We start from the raw sequence: 22,597 nt of genomic DNA, 5'->3' as shown, positions 1-22,597 counted from the left end.
CAACCCATTCTAGCCTCTCACCACTCTGGTGCTGAACAACTTCCTCCTCATGGCCAGTCTGAACCTACCCATCTCCAGCTTTGCTCCATTCCCCCTTGTCCTGTCACTCCCTGATATCCAGTTAGAAGAACATAGCTTATGTGTAGAAGAAAGTCCTCTTGATACTCACACATTCCTCTCTTAAAGAGTTAATGAAACAAGAAAATACTACTTTGACTATCAAAAAGCTTCAGGGAAAGATCATTAAAGAGGACTATTAATATATCTCAGAAGCCAGGCAGTGAAAGGTAAAACTATACATTAAACTATAGGCTGATAAGGAGGAAGGGGGATGAAGAAGATTAAAAAGAATAGAATCAGAGAATCAACCAGGTTGGAAGAGATCTCCAAGAATATCCAGTCCAACCTAGCACCCAGCCCTAGCCAGTCAACCAGACCATGGCACTAAGTGCCCCAAACAGGCTTTGCTTCAACACCTCCAGGGACAGTGACTCCACCACCTCCCTGGGCAGCCCATTCCAATGCCAATCACTCTCTCTGCCAACAACTCCCTCCTAACATCCAGCCTAGACCTCCCCTGGCACAGCTTGAGACTCTGTCCCCTTCTTCTGTTGCTGGGTGCCTGGCAGCAGAGCCCAACCCCACCTGGCTACAGCCTTCCTTCAGATAGTTGCAGACAGCAATGAGCTCTGCCCTGAGCCTCCTCTTCTCCAGGCTAAACAATCCCAGCTCCCTCAGCCTCTCCTCACAGGGCTGTGCTCCAGGCCCCTCACCAGCTTTGTTGCCCTTATCTGGACACCTTCCAGCACCTCAACATCTGAGGAGCCCAGAACTGGACACAGCACTCAAGGTGTGGCCTGAGCAGTGCTGAGTACAGGGGCAGAAGAACCTCCCTTGTCCTGCTGGCCACACTGCTCCTGATCCAGCCCAGGATGCCATTGGCTCTCTTGGCCACCTGGGCACACTGCTGGCTCATGTTCAGCTACTATCTACCAGCAGAAGAACAGATGTAGCCAAGACTCATCTGGAAGAAAAGATGATGAGGCTGCTCAATGAGCTTGTCAAAACAATCCTTAAAGCTTGGCAGCTAAAATCTGGCTCTGTGGGATGGCCTGGTGAGAAAAGCACAGGCTCTTTCCAGAGGCCATACGTTCAAGGTGCAGAACCTGACTCTGTGTCCCAGGTTGCCACTTTCTGCCTCTGCTCCCTCCATGAAGAGCTGTGGGAATTTACTGAACTGGGGTTGAGACTCAGTAATTAACTTTTGGAAGGACTCCTTCTCTTTGCCTTCCAGCTTCAGAGGAACTTGGATGATCATTCCATCCTCAGTTCCCTGCCAGCCTCCACGGAGGTCTGTGGGGAAGAGTGGTGACATGATGACAAGATTCAGCCCAGTGACTGATAACTCAGGAGACAGAAAAAAACCTGTGAGATGGCACAATGACTTAGGTGGGTCAGGAGCCTGCAGAACTGTGAAGGACCAGGAGAACCCTGCGAAATTTGGGTCACTGGGCAATGCTACAGCAGAAGAAATTCAGTACAGACAAGTGCAGTGTAGTGCATGTTGTTCTGCCAATTTAAAGCACTCCTAACACGCTGATGGGTTTGGAACTGATGTAACTCTCAGAATAAAAAGCAAAGTGCCACCGTGGCCAGCTTAAAGACAGCTCCTCAGTGCACAGTCACTCAAAATACCAAGGGAGGTGTCAAAAGAAGATGTGGCTTCTAAAAAGAAAAGGCTAGAAGTACCATATCATATTTGAATCCAAGTTGAGAGCATGTCCCCATCTCCTGGGCAGTGAGTCAGCCTCGGTGAGTTCAGTACAGCACAGGGGCAGAAGATAAATTAGGTTTCCCTTGTCCGAGGCATGTGCTCTGTAATCTGCCTCTTTCCCCTGAAGAAGGTCTCCATCACTGACTGCAGCCCTGGGTCACCAGCAGAGACATTAAAGGCTGGAACAATTTACTGCAGAATTAAGGAGGGCAACAGTAAAACAGAGATGGGCAATGTGATGAATGCTGAGTAGGATGCTATGGTAGAAAAGAGACTTCCAGCATTTCAGGCATTCTCCAGCCATTCCCCTTCTTGATTGAAGTGGAGGGGAGATACCAGGCACAGCTGGAGTCAGGATGCCCCTTTTCTCTTTCTGGAGTTTGTCTGCATTAGCTGCTACTTTTCTGCAGTGAAAACCATGTTTCCATAGGCCAAAATGCCCTCAAGCATAGAGCATGGGCGATGGAGCTGGTGAGGGGCCTGGAACACAGCCCTGTGAGGAGAGGCTGAGGGAGCTGGGGGTGTGCAGCCTGCAGAAGAGGAGGCTCAGGGCAGACCTCATTGCTGTCTACAACTACCTGAAAGGACATTGTAGCCAGGTGGGGTTGGGCTCTTCTGCCAGGCAACCAGCAACAGAACAAGGGGACCCAGTCTCAAGCTGTGCCAGGGCAGGTCTAGGGTGGATGTTAGGAGGAAGTTGTTGTCAGAGAGAGTGATTGGCATTGGAATGGGCTGCCCAGGGAGGTGGTGGAGTCACCCTTCCTGGAGGTGTTGAAGCAAAGCCTGGATGGGGCACTTAGTGCCATGGTCTGGTTGACTGGCTAGGGCTGGGTGCTAGGTTGGCCTGGATGAGCTTGGAGGTCTCTTCCAACCTGGTTGATTCTCTGACTCCATGATACTCCTGGCTATAAGCTTGAAGCACAGCACCACTGAGTCCTGTTCTGTCACTGACTGTGCATTATTCCTGCCTTTACCCACATCCTGGCAGTCCCTGGACTTTGGGGGCTGCCAAAACCTGTTGTTCTCGTTCCACCAACCATGAGAACCACTGTGCTCAGCTGTGCCCAAGAAATCATACAGACCTGCACGTTCCCTTGATTAAGACCTGGAAGTTGGGAGCTCCCTGACTTTGGGTCTCAGCGTGAACTCCACCGGCAGCATCATTTCTCTGCATCTCAATATCCTCACCCTCCACCAGAACTAATAGCAACTCCTCCACCAAGCAGGCATGCTGTGAGAATCAATTGGTATTTGTAAAGGCCTTTGAGAAATGTGAGGCACAGTCTGTATGTGAAAATTATTGATATGATTCATTACCAGGCATTCATACTCTATTTATACAACTCCCAGCCTATTACTAAATATTATGTCCACTTGAATATTGAAATCACTGCTGCTAATAATTTCTGCTAAAGTTACACTGGTCTTTCAGAGGTGGCTTTTTTGACTGGAGTGAGAGAACTGTGGAGGCAGTGAAAAAGGGAACAAATGCCAAAGGAAGAATTAAAAAGAGGACAAGAGCTCTGTGCAGGCTTCTTGGAAAACAATAAACAAAAATCCATTTAACAAATAACTTTGTGCTGGTACTTACTTGATTCTTCTTCCCAGGTTCTTTCTACTCAGCTGAATGCTGGAGCATCTCTGCTGTGAGGACAGGCTACAAGAACTGGGGCTCTGCAGCCTGGAGAAGAGAAGGCTTCAAGGAGACCTTCTAGTGGCCTTCCAGTATCTGAAGGGGACCTACAGGAAGGCTGGGGAGGGACTATTGACAAGGTCCTGTAATGGCAGGACAAAGGGCAATGGGTTTAAACTGGCAGAGGGGAGATTCAAAGTAGATGTTGGGAAATTATTCTTTGCAGTGAGGGTGGTGAGACACTGGCACAGGTTGCCCAGGGAGGTTGTGGAGCACAGAATCACCCAATGTGATCTGAGATCACATTGGGTGATTCTGTGCTCCACAACCTCCCTGGAGGTGTTCAAGGCCAGGTTGGATGAGACCTTGAGCAAGCTAGGAAAGGGTTCTTTCCAGTGAGGGTGGTGAGACACTGGCACAGGTTGCCCAGGGAAGTGTTCAAGGCCTTGAGCAACCTATTCGAGTGGGAGGTGTCCCTGTCTGTGGCAGGGGGTTGCAACTGGATGATGCTTGAGGTCCTTTCCAACTGAAACCATTCTATGAGTCTATGAATGTCTGTGGCAATCTGATCTCCACTAATGAAGTGTTAGCTCTTGTCTGCAAGATGAAAATGAGCAAACCTGAGCACACTCTCTCCAGACAGACCACTTGCTCCTCACACACTGGCCTGAGTGATGCCTGAGATCCATCTTTGCAACCAGTCTCCTTTCTGGGGAGTGAGAATGCTCCATCCAAGCCACCAACCCTGAAGCCCTCAATCTCCAGCTCTGACTTTCTCTGCACAAGTGCCCTGCCTTTTGCTTTGCTGTGCTCCTGAAAGCAGCACAGTCTAGGACTACTTACAGAAGGATGTGGAGATGCCGGAGCATGTCCAGAGAAGGGCCACTGGGATGGACAGAGGGCTGCAGCAGCTCTGCTACGAGGACAGACTGAAAGATTTGGGGCTGTTCAGGCTGCAGAAGAGGAGGCTCCCAGGTGACATTCTTGTGGCCTTCCAGGATCTGAAGGGAGCTACAAAAAAGCTGGGGAGGGACTTTTTAGGCTCTCAGGGAGTGACAGGACAAGGAGCAAAGCTGGAGGTGGGTAGGTTCAGCCTGGATGTGAGGAGGAAGTTGTTGAGCATGAGAGTGGTGAGAGGCTGGAATAGGTTGCCCAGGGAGGTGGTTGAGGCCCCATGGCTGGAGGTGCTTAAGGCCAGGCTGGATGAGGCTGTGAGCAGCCTGCTCTAGGGTAGGGTGTCCCTGCCCATGGCAGGGGGATTGGAACTGGCTGCTCCTTGTGGTCCCTTCCAACCCTGACTGATTCTACTCAGAGTTCCTGAGGAGAGCATATGTCTACACATGATCTATTTATTCACACACTGAGGCATGTTCCCACTCCCAAGACACACACGGTATGTTCCAATCTTCTCACTCCAGCTTGTTTTGCAAATCTCCTCTCCACCCCCTCTATTCCCTCACTTCACTTTACCAGGAGCTCGTTTAAGGGAAATGCATCTTACTGTAAACTGGAAACATTAACATCAGGTCAACAGACCATTTAAAAAGAAGCAGCAGTGGGAGAGGGAGAGATGGGGCACAGCTACTTTCCCTGGCTCAGCTTCTTTTCCTTCCAGTTGGTATATTTATTTCCTCACTGTGATCTTTCCACTCAGTCTTTGCTGACAAAATGCTGCCAATATCTACGGTGTGGGAACTCAAGGACAATCAATATTCCATTTGAATCAAATACAATGATTTGAGTTTTGGTCTGGTTTGGTTTGGTTTTGTTTTGTTTTTCACTTTGTTTTGTTTTCAAAGCTCAACTTTTTGCAATTAAACCTCTGAAGACACAGGGAAAGATAAGTTGGGGTTTCTTTTTGTGAAAGGCAGGAGGGAGCAGCACAGAAGCAGAAACCAGAGCAAAGCAGCAGTGAGGCCAATAGAAATATGCTGCATCCTTTCTTCTTTTTAATACATTTTTTACGAGAAGTGAGATCTTTGATTACATTTTTGATTAGGAGAGACAGGCATTGCCCTGCCCAATGCACAGTTAGAGGGAAAGGAGCCTTTCATGTTCACAGATATCAGACTTCAAAACAGCCATTCCCAACTCTTAAAAGGATCAGACAAAACTGCAGCTCAAACTGTGCCAGGGACTTTGGTGCAGGCAGGTTCCCAGTGGAAGGCAGTCTCTGGGCTGTAAGAAATCATGTGGATGCTGACACTGCTGTTGAGTGTGGGGAGAAATACAGGGAATTTCTCCCAGGGAAATCCAGGGCCACTGTAAATGGCATTGCAGGATGAGAAGACTGAGAGCTATGACAGCCAGGCTGCAAGGGGAGCTACCAAAAAGGAGCTCCTAGCTGTAGGGAAAGCTCCATCAGAAGGCCCAGGGCAGCTCCATGGGGAAAGCAGCCAGCAGAGCATGAATGATCACAGGAGTTTTACTTATATCACAAAGAGGTCAGAGCTTCCTTTGCCTCTCTCTCCTTTCTGAAGACTCCCTGACTGACTGGACCTCCCAAACAGTGATGCCCAGTGGCAGGACAAGCACACTGACACTGTGCAATGCAACAGGTCTCCATCTTCACAGCTGCAGAGTCAGATGTGGCCTTCCTGCGTTAGAGGTCACCTTGATTCACTGATAACCTCTGGCGGTTGAATCATTCGAACAAGAGATTAGAGTTTTGATCTTGTACAACTCCAGATGAATACTAACAATGGCAGGATGGTGCCCCAGTTTAGCCCTCAGCTGGCTGTGGGATCTCAAAGTCTCAATGGCTGGTACGAGACAGGACAGCAAATCAACTCATCAATTCATGCAGGGTTTGGGTCAGCCTGGCTTCAAGCACCTCTTCCTGCTGTTCCCTGGCCAGCCTGCCAGCGTGCATTATGGAAGCAAAAACCCAAACCTCTGACTATAGTTCAAGGTCCAGCACAGGGGCTGCCAAGGTTGGTGGCAAACATCACATTTATCTTACTAGGGTAACAGCCTTGGCTGCATCTAAAGCTAACCTGGATGCTAATTCAGATGTCTGAACCTTCTCCATATGTCCTCAGTGATGAACACTGACCCTCAACCATAAAATCATAGAATCAACCAGGTTGGAAGAGACCTCCAAGATCGTCCAGCCCAACCTAGCACCCAACACTAGCCAAGCAACCAGACCATGGCACTAAGTGCCTCATCCAGGCTTTTCTTGAACACCTCCAGGGATGGTGCCTCCACCACCTCCCTGGGCAGCCCATTCCAATGCCAATCACTCTCTCTGACAACAACTTCCTCCTAACATCCAGCCTAGACCTGTCCTGGCACAGCTTGAGACTGTGTCCCCTTGTTCTATTGCTGATTACCTGGGAGAGGAGGCCACCCCCCACGTGGCTACAATGTCCCTTCAGGTAGTTGCTGGTGCACAAGCAGCCATATCTCATCACACACAGACTGGCCACAAGCCTGTTTCTAATCTTTCTTCACAGACGAGCATCCTTCAAAGTGTGGCAGCCTCTGCCATCATCTCTAAGTCAAGGTATTAAATAGAGGCAGTGTTGGGTCTGCAGCCACCAACACCAGGACACCATTTAGTCCAGTCTCTAGGGTCCAATGACCTGGAAGCAGTCATCCAAATGGCATTAAACTGACTCCATGCTCAGACCATTAACAATCAAGTTGTGATGGGCAATTGCTCCTTCTTCCAAGGTTGTCAGGGCTGCTGCAGATTTGTATCTTCTTTTTCCCTCCTAATATAGCAATGATGGCAGATGACTAGAGTCTGGGAGATGGCCACAACTCACTCTCAACATTCAACTGACACTCAGCCCTACATCTACAGTAAAGATGAGCACAGCCATCCCTCAAACTGCTGAGCATCTGGGCAAGATGTATGCCTGGATGAAAAACAGCTGGCTCCAGCTGAGTCTGGACACTGCAGAGGTGCCACTGGCAACAAGAGGATCTGCTGGAAAATCCACCCCCATCTTCCTCTGAAGTGCCCTATCTGTCTGGGAGATGAATTGCCATTATCGACTTCTGCACACGCAGTGGCTACCGACAGGCACCACAAGTGGCTGCAAACAGCTCTTGCCCAGTTCAGGCCAGCCACTCAGATGGAGGCTTAGGCAGTGGGAGGGTATAATTCACACGCACACCTCTCAGCTGGCTCAGCTCACAGCAGCTTGTCCACTTAGCAGAGAGGCAGGTGAGAACGTGCTGTACTCCAGTGCTGTGCTGTATCGGTTTGCCATTAAATAGCTGATACACTGCTATCGATTTCAGTTAGGGTTTTGTTCCTAGCAAGCTCTCTAGAACACTTAGCCCACAGCCTGAAGTGCTCCTGAACACACACCCTCCTTGTTTTCTCTTGTTTATTGATATGTTCGGTATCTCTCAGTGCAGAAGACAGACTGGAGGAATGCAGAAACCTGACTTTGCCCACCAATGCCACCGGCAGGATCAGAGCAGCAGTGGGAGCATGGCTACTCTGCTGCTCTTGAGGCTTTTATCACAGTATCACAGCATCACCAAGGTTGGAAGAGAACTCATAGATCAAGTCCAACCTTTTACCACAGAGCTCAAGGCCAGACCATGGCACCAAGTGCCACGTCCAATCCTGCCTTGAACAGCTCCAGGGACGGCGACTCCACCACCTCCCCGGGCAGCCCATTCCAGTGTCCAATGACTCTCTCAGGGAAGAACTTTCTCCTCATCTCCAGCCTAAATTTCCCCTGGCACAGCCTGAGGCTGTGTCCTCTCGTTCTGGTGCTGGCCACCTGAGAGAAGAGAGCAACCTCCTCCTAGCCACAACCTCCCCTCAGGTAGTTGTAGACAGCAATAAGGTCACCCCTGAGCCTCCTCTTCTCCAGGCTAACCAATCCCAGCTCCCTCAGCCTCTCCTCGTAGGGCTGTGCTCAAGGCCTCTCCCCAGCCTCGTCGCCCTTCTCTGGACACGCTCAAGCATCTCAATGTCCCTCCTAAACTGGGGGGCCCAGAACTGAACACAGTACTCCAGGTGTGGTCTAACCAGTGCAGAGTACAGGGGCAGAATGACCTCCCTGCTCCTGCTGACCACACCATTCCATGAGACTCCGTGTGAGTGCATTTGAAGCTTTGATTTCACTTGCTGCACTGATTTGGTAACACCACCAATTCTTTTTTCATCTCTAACAAACAATGGTGAGCTGCTGAAGCTGCAAGCACAACTCCAAGCAGTGATGAGCTGCATGGCAGAAGATGAGAAAGATTGACCCAGAATATTGGCATGCCTGGCTCTGAAGAAGGTGATGTTTCTAGGAATGCTTTCCCGTGAAGCAGCCTCCAGGAGAATGCCAATAACAACTCAGGGTTGTTTGCTGCACTGGATGACAAAGAAGAAACTGCAAATTGGTTCTTTCTGCAACCTGTAGAAGTGTTCCCCCTATGGGATCTCAGAATCAGAAGACAAACTCAAGGTACAGAGTGGGCAACACGTGCCATGGAAGATTTGTGTAAGTATCTCCTCCTGCATGCCATCAAAACAGAATAAACCTAAGAGGCCAAGCTTCATGCATGGCACACTTGATAGAGCAGGCTGGACTGTATTCTCATACTGCAGAGACAGGCAGAGTGAGGGGAAACAAAGAGAAAATGCACTGACTAGAGCAAACCCATGCTTGTGAAGACAAGAAAGAGTCAGGAGCATGATGTGGCAGCGGGGAGTTAAGAGGAACCAGAAGGGTATGCTCAGCTCAAGAAAGCATTACCCCAACCAATTTATATGTAACCACCTTAGTTGAAATGCCACTTAATTTAAACCATCCAGGAAACAAAATAATGTCTTCAAGGTCAGATGGGGCCAGCCTGTTAAGGGCAGGACAATTTTCTTGCCTGCTGACTTGCCACCCATGCTAATGGTCCCTCCACAGGAGCATTGTCAAGGTGAAAAGAGCAGCACAGGATCACAGGATCACAGGATATCAGGGGCTGAAATGGACCCAAGGAGATCATCGACTCCAACCCCCCTGCCAGAGCAGGACAATACTACCTAACACAGATCACAGAGGAACACATCCAGACAGGCCTTGAAAGGCTCCAGAGAAGGAGACTCCACAACCTCTCTGAGAAGCCTGTGCCAGTGCTCTGGGACCCTTACAGTAAAGGAGTTCCCCTTGTATTGAGCTGGAACCTCCTGTGCTGCAGCTTCCATCCATTGCTCCTTGTCGTATCCCAGGGAGCAGTGAGCAGAGCCTGTCCCCTCACTCCTGGCAGCCCTCAGATAGTTATAAACATTTATCAAATCCCCTCTCAGTCTTCTCCAGACTAAACAGGCCCAGGTCCCTCAGCCTCTCCTCATAAGCTATGCCCTCCAGTCCTCTAATCATCCTCATAGCTCTCTGCTGGACCCTCTTCAGCAGATCCCTGTCCCTCTTCAACTGGGGAGCCCAAAACTGAACACAGTGCTTGAGATGAGGTCTCAGCAGGGCAGAGTAGAGGGGGAGGAGAACCTCCCTTGATCTGCTGGACACACTCATCCTAATACACACCAGGATCCCATTGGCTTCTTGGCCACAAGGGCTCATTGCTGTGCCATGGTTAACTTGTCATCCACCAGGACCCCCAGGTGCCTCTCCACAGGGCTGCTCTCCAGCAGATCACCTCCCAGCCTGTGCTGGTGGAGTTCATTATTCCTCCCCAGATGCAGAACTCTGCACTTGTCCTTGTTGAACCTCATCTGGTTCCTCTGTGCCCAGCTCTCAGTCTGTCCAGGTCTCTCTGGATGGCTGCACAGCCTTCAGCTGGATCAGCCAAGCCTCCCAGTTTGGTGTTGTCAGCAAACTTGCTCAGCAGACACTCTGTGCCCTCATCAATGTCATTGGTGAAGATGCTGAACAGGACTGGCCCCAGCACTGATCCCTGGGGGACACCACTAGTCACAGCTCTTCAGCTGGACCTAGGACACAACTCCAGACTCCAGCTTGTGACATGCAACAAAACCATCTGCAGCTTCGCTCTGGTGGCTGCTACAGTTGAAACAGCACAGCTCCCTGTCCCAAATGGCCACCTGCCTGCACATGCTTCTGTCAAGTTGGAAATGAGAACAGAAACCTTTGAGGAACACTGCATAAGCTGAGCTTTTGGTTCCTCTGCTCTTCAGCTGCGCACCAAAACCACTCAGGGTGCCAGGCAAAGAGGTTTCCCTCAGCAGCACAGTGGCACTCTAAATACAGTTGTTTGCAGGCTACATCAGATGCAAAAGGCCTAGAAGTACCCCTTTAGCCTGGCTTCCTGTGATGGTTCTGGCACACACCTTAGCACCAGTGAGGTTGAGGATAGCAAAAACTCAACCTGCTGGTGCTGAGGGATACCCAGGATCTTGGAGCAGGTTGAACTGTCAGTAAGGCAACAGACAACCATGTGGACACCTGCTGCTGCCTCTGCTGCTGCCTCTGCTGCTGCTCTCTTTTTCCTATTCATGAATGACTCACTGCTTCTGCAAAGGTCAAGGTTGGAAGAGAGTAGGAAGGTCAGTGAGTAGGAAGGTGTGGTATGGAGAACTCCACAGAATCAATCAGGACACAGCTTCTGCAGCAGCCTGAGCACTGCACCCGGCGAGCAGGCAAAGCTCAGGGGCAGTGCTCAGCTTGATTAAAATAAGGACATAGCTGCTGCTCTGTACACAGGCTGCTCTCAGCTTTCCAGTGGGTAAAACAGAGGAACACTTGCTGTGTCTTGCAACAGTCCTGGAAAGCTCAATTCATGTTTGTGAAAGTGCTTTCAGATCTTCAATTGGGAGGCATGAGAAAGCAGGAACTGCTACTGTAACTGCATTATTAAGTGTTGTGTTAAAAAGAGAGAAATCAGCTTACATTTCCTAGAACCCAGGTCCTCCTTCAGACTTGCTTTATGTCCCTTGACACATGTATTTGACAATAAACCAAATAGCCTTGATCTTTTATTCCCAGCAGGGTTGTCTTTATACCTTAATGAGCTCTCTTCTTAATCTCTTTTTGCTTCTTTTCCCCCACTCCCCCTCCAAAGCATAAACACCTCCTCTCAGCATAACTAAAATCTCTGAGCTCCTGTTTGTGAGCCTGCTTTCCTTCTGCTGGACTGAGTCTGCTTTGGGAACGCCAGTTCAGCATAGGGTCCAGACTGCTCAGGAGGAATATGGATGGAATTTCACAAGGCTCCACAGCACACCTGCAGATTTGCCTGCAATATCTCTGCTTCTGCCAGTTGGGATGTTACTGAAGTGTTATACTCCTCCTGAGAGCTGTACCAGGTTATTTAGCCCCAATACAGCAGTATTTCTATCCCTTTTGTCCATAATGCCTGGATGTTAGGAGGAAGTTCTTCCCAGAGAGAGTGACTTCCCATTGGAATGGGCTGCCCAGGGAGGTGGTGGAGTCACCGTCCCTGGAGGTCTTCAAGCAAAGCCTGGATGAGGCACTTAGTGCTGTGGTCTAGTTGGGTGCTGGGTGCTAGGCTGGACTGGATGATCTTGGAGGTCTCTTCCAACCTGGTTGATTCTATGATTCTATGATCTTCAACCTTATCTCTGTTTCATAGCAGAGAGTGCTCTCAGGATTCATTCCTGACTGTATTTCTGACTCTAGACTCCAGTATTTCACTTCCCTTACCCTTACCAAATCACTCAGAGATACTGACTTTCTTCTCTCCTCAATCCTTCATAGGCTCACAGGATGTTAGAGGTTGGAAGGGACCCAAAAAGATCATCGAGTCCAACCCCCCTGCCAGAGCAGGACTGCACTATCTGACACAGATCACAGAGAAACACATCCAGACAGGCCTTGAAAGGCTCCAGAGAAGGAGACTCCACGACCTCCCCAGGGAGCCTGTTCCAGTGCTCTGTGACCCTTACAGTAAAGAAATTCCCCCTCGTGTTGAGGCAGAACCTCCTGTGCTGCAACTTACACCCACTGCTCCTTGTCCTATCCCAGAGAGCAAGTGAGCAGAGCCTGGCCCCAACCCTCCTGGCCAATCTTCTCCTAGACAAAACTACTGCTCAGATTTATTTGAAAGTAGAGAATAAAGTTTCTGCTGGTTGAGTTTTGCTGGAAGGGAGTCTTCACATTTCACTGTACTCACTACCCAAACTGTGAAAGCTAAATCGACGCTCAGGTTTCCTTTCTATTCCTCCTATCATCTACAAATTGCATTGTTTTTATCTTTCACCATGCTGAAAATCTTATCATGAAAGAGAGACTTCCCCCTCCCCCCCCTTCTTTTTTGTTTTTTTTTTTTTTAATTAGTACTTGGTAATATTACCAAGCTGTGAGTTTATGGCTTTGTAGATCTTATATTTTTGACACTAATTACTCACAAAGGCTTTTAAAGCAGCATTTCAACATAGCAACTGCCACGACTGTAATTAAGTAAGAAGCAGCAGGGTTGGTTTGTTGGGTGTTTTCTTTTACATATCAGAAAAAGTCTCCAGAGTTCCTGCCCTGTATCACAGCTCAGCCTCTGGTATCACCACGATGAACGAGACCAGATGTCAAAACCAGATTGCTCTAGACATACACACAACTCTCCCCCACCCTCACCCGTGCAGTTGGCTGATGTATTAATAGTGCTGTCAGCACAGAGGATCCACAGGGATTCACCACTTGCCTATTGCCAATCTGAAGGGCTTGGCTAATTTTAGACTCGTGGTTTCTGCTTCCTGTAGCAGAATGGTTTTGCCCACTTCAAACCTCAAAGACTTGTGTTGTACTGACCACGTGCCTGAGCTTGATTTATTTCCTCCCTGTTGTCTCCTCACCAGAACCCAGAAGGAACATGGAGGTTTCCATGCTAACACTGGATGTGTTGCCATGGATGGGTGGGCAGAGGCCAATGGGATGAGACTGAACAAGGCCAAGTGCAGGGTTTTGCACTTTGGCCACAACAATCCCAAGCAGCACTACAGGCTGGGGACAGAGTGGCTGAGAGCAGCCAGGCAGAAAGGGACCTGGGGGTGCTGGTAGATAGTAGCTGAAAATGAGGCAGCAGTGTGCCCAGGTGGGCAGCAGAGCCAATGGCATCCTGGGCTGGCTCAGGAACAGTGTGGCCAGTAGGACAAAGGAGGTTATTCTGCCCCTGTGCTCAGCACTGCTCAAGCCACACCTTGAGTGCTGTGTCCAGTTGTGGGCTCCTCAATTCAAGAGAGATGTTGAGGTGCTGGAAGGTGTCCAGAAAAGGGCAATGAAGCTGGTGAGGGGCCTGGAGCAGAGCCCTGTGAGGAGAGGCTGAGGGAGCTGGGGGTGTGCAGCCTGCAGAAGAGGAGGCTCAGGGCAGACCTCATTGGTGTCTGCAACTACCTGAAGGGAGGCTGTAGGCAGGTGGGGTTGGGCTCTGCTGCCAGGCAAGCAGCAATAGAAGAATGGGACACAGTCTGAGGTTGTGCTGGGGGAGGCCTAGGCTGGCTGTTAGGAGGAAGTTGTTGTCAGAGAGAGTGATTGGCATTGGAATGGGCTGCCCAGGGAGGTGGTGGAGTTGCTGTCCCTGGAGGTGTTGAAGCAAAGCCTGGCTGAGGCACTTGGTGCCATGGTCTGGTTGACTGGACGGGGCTGGGTGCTGGGCTCGGTGCCTGGATGATCTTGGAGGTCTCTTCCAAGCTGCTTGATTCTATAGTTCCATGATTCTATAGTCTGCCCATCCCGCAGCAGGTGGAAGAAACCACGAGGGGAAGAATTTTGATCCCATAAATACAAGGCATAAAAAGCAAAACTGAATGTGACACGTAGTGAGTATCTGTGACAAGAGCAAACCGATCCTGCTGTTGGAATATTCATGCAAATAGGAGCAATTTCACTATGATTAAAAAGGCAATTAACTGAAAAAAAAAACCAACCCCGCCAGCAATTTCAGAAGCAGCCTGTGTGTCACTGAGGCCTCCACACACACTGCTGAACTGACATTTTGCTCACTTTCATATTCCATCAACGAGATACTCACTACTACAGCTTGAGAGTACTAATTACCCCAACTGGAGGCAGATGCTCTTAGAAAGCCTCCACCAAAGTCTACACAAGGCACTTCATAGGCGGTGCACTGGTGGAGAAATTCTTGTTAGCAGAGCACACAAGAATTGATAAACAATGAGCAACCCGTGCTGGGAATGTCCTTGAAGCCATCTTGGGAGTTTAGATAGCAGGCACAGGGTAGCTTCCCCCCACATGCAGCTGCAGGGGGAGGAGTGCAGCTGCAGGTGGGCAGAGTTTAGCCAGCCCCAGAGGCTGACCCTCAGATTGCTATGGTCTGCTGACCTGTTGATGCCTTACAAGTAACTCTGGACCAACTCTGGACTGTAACCAGTCTTGGTGGAGCACGCCTCTTGCTAGAAGTGCATATAAGTCACTGTATGACGGAAATAAAGTGGCTTTGACCATCTAACCATATTGGTGAACAAAGAGTCATCTTCCCATAGCGCTCCACCCAACGTGTTCTCCGACAGTGCACAGAGAGGGGGGGGTTGTGCCAGCATCTTGGGTTGTGCCAGCATCTTGCTTTTCCCACCCCCGCTCGCTGCGCCGCTGGGATGAAAGACACAGGCACAAAGAGCATCCACACAAAGAACGGGGCCAAGCTAAGAACGCTCAGCCTCTAACACAAAGCACTCCGGGAAACGAAGCGCAGCGTCGGAGCTGCTGCCTCCTCCGCTGTCTGCTGATGGCACTGAGAGCATTCCCCCCAACCCCCTCGCTGAAAAGCAAACACCCATGGAAAAATCTGATCCTGTCTGCCTGGTAATCTACACGGGATGGATGCAACAGTGAGTGGTCCCTCACAGACCAGCGGGGTGTTGAAAGCAGCATCTCTTGTTGACACAGAATCATAGAAACATAGAATCAGCCAGGTTGGAAGAGACCTCCAAGATCATCCAGGCCAACCTAGCACCCAGCCCTATCCAGTCAACCAGACCATGGCACTAAGTGCCTCATCCAGGCTTTGCTTGAACACCTCCAGAGATGGTGCCTCCACCACCCCCTTGGGCAGCCCACTCCAATGCCAATCACTCTCTCTGACAACAACTTCCTCCTAACATCCAGCCTAGACCTCCCCCAGCACAACTTGAGACTGTGTCCCCTTGTTCTGTTGCTGGTTGTCTGGGAGAAGAGACCAACCCCACCTGGCTACAGCCTCCCTTCAGGTAGTTGTAGATAGGTTGGACTGGATGATCTTGGAGGTCTCATCCTACCTGGTTGATTCTATTATATTATATTATAGAGATGCCCAAATCATAGAATCATAGAATGGTTTAGGTCAGAAGTGACCTCAAGGTTCATCCAGTTCCAACCCCCCACCACAGACAGGGACAGCTCCCACTAGAACAGGTTGCTCAAGGCCTCATCCAACCTGGACTTGAACACCTCCAGGGAGGTTGTGGAGCACAGAATCACCCACTGGGATCAAAGAGCACATTGGGTGATTCTGTGCTCCACAACCTCCCTGGGCAACCTGTGCCAGTGTCTCACCACCCTCACTGCAAAGAACTTCTTCCTAACATCCAGTTTGAATCTCCCCTCTGCCAGTTTAAACCCATTCCTCCTTGTCCTGTCATTACAAGACCTTGTCAATCGCCCTCCTGTTCCCCCTTCAGATACTGGAAGGCCACTCCAAGGTCTCCTCAAAGCCTTCTCTTCTCCATGCTGCAGAGCCCCAACTCTTGTAGCCTGTCCTCACAGCAGAGCTGCCGCAGCCCTCTGAGCATGTTAGTGGCTTCCTCCTCTGGACTCACTCCTACAGTTCCATATCTTTCTTGTGTTGGGGGCTCTAGAACTGCACACAGTACTCCAGGTGGGTCTGACAAGAGCAAAAGAGGAAATTCACCTCCCTTGCCTCGCTGGCAATGCTTCTCTTAGAATCAACCAGGTTGGAGGAGACCTCCAAGATCATCCAATCCAATCTAAACGGAGCCTTGATGCAGCACCAACTCCAGTGGAGAGCTGAGACCAATGCTACACCCAGAATGCTACACTTCAGAGCTCTTCAGAGCCCAGATCCCCAGAGATCTCTGTGTGAGCACCACACCCCTCCAGCAAGGCCCAGGTGAGCTAAGTGCAAAGCAGGCTGGCTGTCACCTCCCAAAGCCAAGCCATTCCCTTCCATGCCTGCAGGCTGCACATGCTAAGAGACATCAGCAAATTCTCCCCAGCGGCTGCTGCTCCATCAGCACCCAAATGCCTGCACCGACCGACGGAGCCGCTGCAATATGCATGAGGTGGCTTCAGGTTTGATCCCTGTGCAAGCTGAGTGTCCTCTGCTTGTCTTTGATGATTAACTGAGCAAAAGGCTTACCCTCTGCTCAGGACTTTTGGTTGCTGAGCTATTTTGCAGCTAGTCACAAACTCAAATGTATTTCCTGTCCAGCAGATACTGTCTACTCTTGAGAGCAATTTTTATTGGATTTGTAATCCCCTTTTCAGTTCTTTCTCTCCCCTTTTAATATTGCCTTTTAAGCCCTTTAGCAGGAGTTCACTTCCAGAAGGCCAGCAAGGAACAGTGGACAGAGCCTTTAGGTTTAAAAAGGAATATGCACAGAATGCTAATGCAAGAGAAACAGGCAACATTCTGACCCCTTTCAATTAAGGTGCCAACTCTATCACCTTTAGCTGTCCTGGAAACTCAGATGTGACCTGAAACAAACAAAAGAGACTCAAAAGATCAATGCTTTGAAGCTAAAGCTGAGACATTTAACCATTCACCTCCCTAGCATGACACATACTGTGACCTTCTTAAAACACCCTCTTTAGATTCAGTGCAAAGTGCTGAACAAGGGCAAGCAAGACATGAAACTGGAAGCTGGTGGGCACAAGAAGAAAGGTAGCTATGGAGGAGTAGGACCCAACACAGAAAACTGCAGCTCCTAATACCTGGAGAGGCACTGGAACTGATGGCTGAATGAGGATGGGATACACCTGCCTCGATAGCTGTGCAGGGCAAATCCTAATGATCCAGGGAAGTCTGATATGTGCACACTCACCCTCCTCATATCCTATATCCAACTTAAACAATCTCTTTAGATCCAGTGCAAAGTGCTGAACAAGGGCAAGCAAGACATGAAACTGGCAGCTGCTAGGTGAAAGAAGAGAGGTAGCTATGGAGGGGTAGGACCCATCACAGAAAACTGCAGCCTCTAACACCTGGAGAAGCACTGGAACTGATGGCTGAATGAAGATGGGATGCCTGGATAACTCTGAAGGGCAAACCCCAACGATTCAGGAAAGTCTGATATGTGCCCACCCACCCCCTCATATCTATATCCAGCTTGCAGAGAGATGGGTAGGCAAAGACAACACTCCTTTAGAGCACTGTTGGCTGAGAGGCCACATAAATGCAGGAGGACGAGAGCAAACCCCACATTTTTCTGCAGAGGAGATCAGGCCCTTCCAGTCAGCAAAGAGCAAGCAGGATGGCAAAAGTTTTAGACAGGTCCTCCAGCCACATGGGACTTCACTAAGACCAAGGGGGGAAGGCAGTGTGGCTGAGGCAAAAGGCTAAGGAGCAGCCCTGGTGTGGTGCTGTTGGGAAGCATCCCTGCAGTCCCCTACTACACCAAGTGTTTTTTTGCTTTCAAGGGAAAACTGCAAGACTCAGAGTCCCCTAAAGGCAAAAAGAAAAATTGTCATTTTTAGACCATTCTAGGAGGCAGAAGTGCAGGATTATGTCTCCTTTGTAGCTCTGGAAAGAGCTTGGATGAACCAGACTTCTCTCTAATCAAGGGGTTTGTGAACCTCTGGGGCTCACAGAGAAACGATGTCCTCCAGCCCTGCAACTCAGTGCTGCAAAGCCATCTGCAAATTGAGAGGTACCCAAGGCTCACCTAGGTGCTTCAAGCCTAGCTTAATTAACAGCAAGGAAAGAGAAAACAGATTTTCCCTGGCTTGCTGATCTCTGGAGAAAAGCAACTGAATGAAGTGATGTGTGGAAGCGCTTTTGTCAAGAAGGAGAACAAGGAAGCTCTTCTCTCTTAATTAGCACCACTGGAGATTGGACTCTGAGGTCTTCATGGCTGCACTGCTGACTGTGGCTCTGTGGCCTGCAGCCTGCCCTGGGCTCAGCTAAATAACCCAGTATGGACAACATGAACTTCATCCTCCCACCCGCGCCCCCCCCCCATCTTCTCTCTGCCTCTCCCTTCATGACCATTCCAGTGTTGTCTCCTATACAGGTGAATAAAAGCTCCCTAAGTTTATTAGAATCATTAGAATAATAGAATCAACCAGGTTGGAAGAGATCTCCAAGATCAGCCAGGCCAACCTAGCACCCAGCCCTATCCAAACAACCAGATCATGGCACTAAGTGCCTCAGCCAGGCTTTGATTGAACACCTCCAGGGACAGCAACTCCACCACCTCCCTGGGCAGCCCATTCCAATGCCAATTACTCTCTCTGCCAACAACTTCCTCCTAATATCCAGCCTAGACCTCCCCTGCCACAACTTGACACTCTGTCCCCTTCTTCTGTTGCTGGGTGCCTGGCAGTAGAGACCAACCCCACCTGGCTACAGCCTCCCTTCAGGCAGTTGTAGACAGCAATGAGCTCTGCCCTGAGCCTCCTCTTCTCTAGGCTAAACACCCCCAGCTCCCTGAGCCTCTCCTCACAGGGCTGTGCTCCAGGCCCCTCACCAGCTTTGTTGCCCTTCACTGGACATGTTCCAGCACCTCAACATCTCTCTTGAATTGAGGAGCCCAGAACTGGACACAGCACTCAAGGTGTGGCCTGAGCAGTGTTGAGTACAGGGGAAGAATAACCTCCCTTGTCCTGCTGGCCACACTGTTCCTGATGCAGGCCAGGATGCCATTGGCTCTGCTGCCCACCTGGGCACACTGCTGGCTCATCTCCAGCCTACTATCTACCAGTACCTCCAGGTCCCTTTCTTCCAGGCTGCTCTCAGCCACTCTGTCCCCAGCCTGTAGCACTGCTTGGGGTTGTTGTGGCCAAAGTGCAAAACCCTGGCACTGGCCTCTCTGTACAGAACATTGAGCAGGATGCTACAGCTTCCTTGCATCATCTTGCTTTTTGTCTGGAAACATCTGTACATGCAATCAGAGAGCAAACTTCTTTCACATCCCTAAATGAGTAGTCTTAATCATCACCGTAAGAAACCGCACCCTGGCCAGGCAGTGCAACTCCACTATGCAATTCTCAGAGCTGGGCTGGCACTACCTGCCTGCAGGATCAGCCCTCAGGAGAAATCTCCTGCCTAGAAGCAGGTTCTCCAGCCTTGTCTTCTTCACAGAGGCATTTTCACAAGTGTAATTACAGGGAAGCAGTGAGATGCTTTCCTGCTGTGCAGAATGTGTTCCACCAGCTTTCCATGGAGCAGAGAGACTGAGCTCTAGGCACTGGCATGGGATGGCAGCAGTGGTAGTTGGGAGCAAATGTCTGCAAGCTGGGGTTTGGCACACAGAGTTACACAGTGGCTGCCTCCAGGGTGGGTGAGGCAGTTAATAAAGGGAACTGTGTGACAGCTTAACCAAAAATGGTAGAAGCAGTGGGGGCTCCTGCTCGACTGCTCCAGAGCCACATCTTTTTTCTCTCCTCTCTTCACCTGCAGCCTCTGAGCCAGCCCTTGAGCACATGCTCTTCTTTTTCCCCACCTTTCTCTGTCATTTCTCCAACAAGACAACAGAAGCTTGGCCTCTCACATCAAGCCCATTTCTGCCCAGAATTACCATTTCTCCCCAGTATTACCTGTCCACATTCCACAGCCAGCCACTCCAGAAGCTCACCAGAAGCTTGCTGCCACCTACCCTGTGCTGACGAGAGCAGGTTTGCATTGGGCCACCCCGTGACCAACCCAGCTGGTGCTCGCACTGTCACGGGTCATTCTGCCACCTCCTTCTCCAGCCTCAGCCTGCTTCTGTCTTTCTCCCACCTTTTCTAAAGTGACCTCTTGCTTCCACATCCATCATCCAAACAAGATCTAGCCCTGAGCAACTTGCAAAGTCCAAGATGCCAGAAAGTCATGGAAATAACCACAATACACCCAGAACAGCAAGCAGCACTTTGTCTCCTGGAAAAGAGTACAGCAGATGTAATTCCATAGAATCAACCAGGTTGAAAGAGATCTCCAAGATCATCCAGGCCAACCTAGCACCCAACCCTGGCCAATCAACTAGACCATGGCACTAAGTGCCTCATCCAGGCTTTGATTGAACACCTCCAGGGATGGTGACTCCACCACCTCTCTGGGCAGCCCATTCCAATGCCAATCACTCTCTCTGCCAACAACTTCCTCCTAACATCCAGCCTATGCTTCCCCCAACACAGCTTGAGACTCTGTCCCCTTGTTCTATTGCTGGTTGCCTGACAGAAGAGACCAACCCCACCTGGCTACAGCCTCCCTTCAGGTAGTTGTAGACAGCAATGAGGTCTGCCCTGAGCCTCCTCTTCTCCAGGCTGCACACCCCCAGCTCCCTCAGCCTCTCCTCATGACCATGGTCAGCTTATACTGGCAGATACCAACCAAACCAACTCAGCCTACACCACCTAGACCTTCCCTGGGGTCACCCAGCAGTTGCCTGGGAGAAGAGAAGTTTTGTACATGCAAAATACATGAAGTCCATTTTCCAGTCCATCAGCCTCCCGTGCCTGCGCAGAGCCTCCGCTTGTTCTCAGCGCTCCTCCGCTTTCGAGGAGCATTTTCGTTCACCTTGCAGGTACAGCTTTTAGGGCAGGCTTTCCAGTGACCATTTTGGATTCAAAAGGAATGCTCAATATATAAGCAGCCCAGAATTTTCTCCTTTAGATTTATGATCTGCTCCTCTGGTCTGTAGCTTTATGTCACTTTATTTCAAGCAGGAATATCTTTAAAAGAGTAATCTCTCCGTGAGTGTCAGGGACAAGAATTAATTATGCCTCTAATTAAAAGGACACTGTTGAAAATAATCATCTTTCTTTTCCTGCTGATTTTGCCCTTTTTCTGTGAGTAAGCTTTACAATTTTTTTTTTTTGCATGTATAGGTTTGCATGAACAGGGCTTATTTTATTTATGCAACAGTATCAACCACAAGTTGTGCATCAGCAAAATGCACATGAGGAGGATGGCAAAGGCAAACATCAACGATTTTGTGCGGGGCCCAGATAAGTAATAATAATAATAAGCATTATTATTATTATTACTACCTAAAATCCTGGATTACTTTAAAGAAGCCTACAAAGGACTCCCTTTCCTTCTCTCAGGCTGTACTTCAGGTTTAAGCCTGCGAAATGCTTCAATTACATTTTGTGACTACGACGTGCTTTAAGAAGGCTTGTCCCTGGATGAATGCCCTCCCCGAGCAGCCACAGGGGGCTGGTTGGATGGCTCCAGCTGTGGTTCAGTTCCCAGCCCGGGGCCAGGCAGAGGCTACTGCTGGCTGGGGGTCCATCTGCAGAGCCAGCTTTCGTCCCTGCGTCACCAGCAAGGCAGCTCGCACCCCGCTGCTAGCCCAGAGCCAACTGGCTCTCTGAGCAGGGGTGCTCAGACATAAGGGAGCATTGGCTCTGCTGGGGATGCAGACAGCTGTATGAAGCCACCTGGCTCTGTGAGCAGCCGCCAAACTCCAGCAAAGCTATCAGAGATATTGTCAGTGTAGCCTACATGCATTGCTTCGTGTTTTGCCTTGAGGGAGAGAAGGTTTCTTTAACCACAGTTTTATGGGGATGATAGACAGGGAGAGATGAGAACTGCAGAGGCCAGAAAAATGCTACTTCTGGGGATCTTCAACAGGCCAAAAAAAAAAAAAATCTCATTAGTTCAGGGGGAAAATGTCATTATACAAAAATATCTGGCTGTCAAAAGGCTAATTAAGTCAGTCATTTGAAACTAACCAAAAAACCCAGGAACACAAGGCAGGGAACAAGCCAGAGCCGACAATGGGATGAGCAGAGCAAGCCGCAGAGCCCCAGGATCAGATCAGCAGTACGTAAAGATTCAACCCACAGAAGGACTAACCAAGATCTACATTTTAAATCAAGGAAACCCCCAAGTCTACCACCTAATCAAAGAGGCAATCTTGCCCTTCTAATTGAAGGCTGCAACCATTCTTCCAGCAATATTCAAAGGAGAAGGAGCGAGAAGAAAGGCAACACCGGAGCGCTGCATAATTCAGCGTGTTTTGACAGTGACCTTCGGGGCACATCACACTCGACTGCTCATCACTCTCCAAGATGGATATGAAAGAGGCTGGAGAAAGGGACACTAGATGATATAATGGAGAGGCAATTAAAGGCCACAGAAAACCA

General features: G+C 49.7%; 1 protein-coding gene across 6 annotated transcripts in view; it reads right to left on the bottom strand.

The window, feature by feature from the left end:
• MAD1L1 (mitotic arrest deficient 1 like 1) overlaps positions 1 to 22,597 on the bottom strand; it is a 511,231-nt gene that overhangs the window by 26,450 nt on the left and 462,184 nt on the right. The gene's annotated exons all lie outside the window — the stretch shown is intronic.

This window comes from Pogoniulus pusillus, chromosome 13 (genome assembly GCF_015220805.1).
Source record: "Pogoniulus pusillus isolate bPogPus1 chromosome 13, bPogPus1.pri, whole genome shotgun sequence".
NCBI lineage: Eukaryota > Metazoa > Chordata > Aves > Piciformes > Lybiidae > Pogoniulus > Pogoniulus pusillus.
The sequence above is the reverse complement of the archived record's forward strand: the minus strand, read 5'-3'. Positions and strand labels throughout refer to the sequence as shown.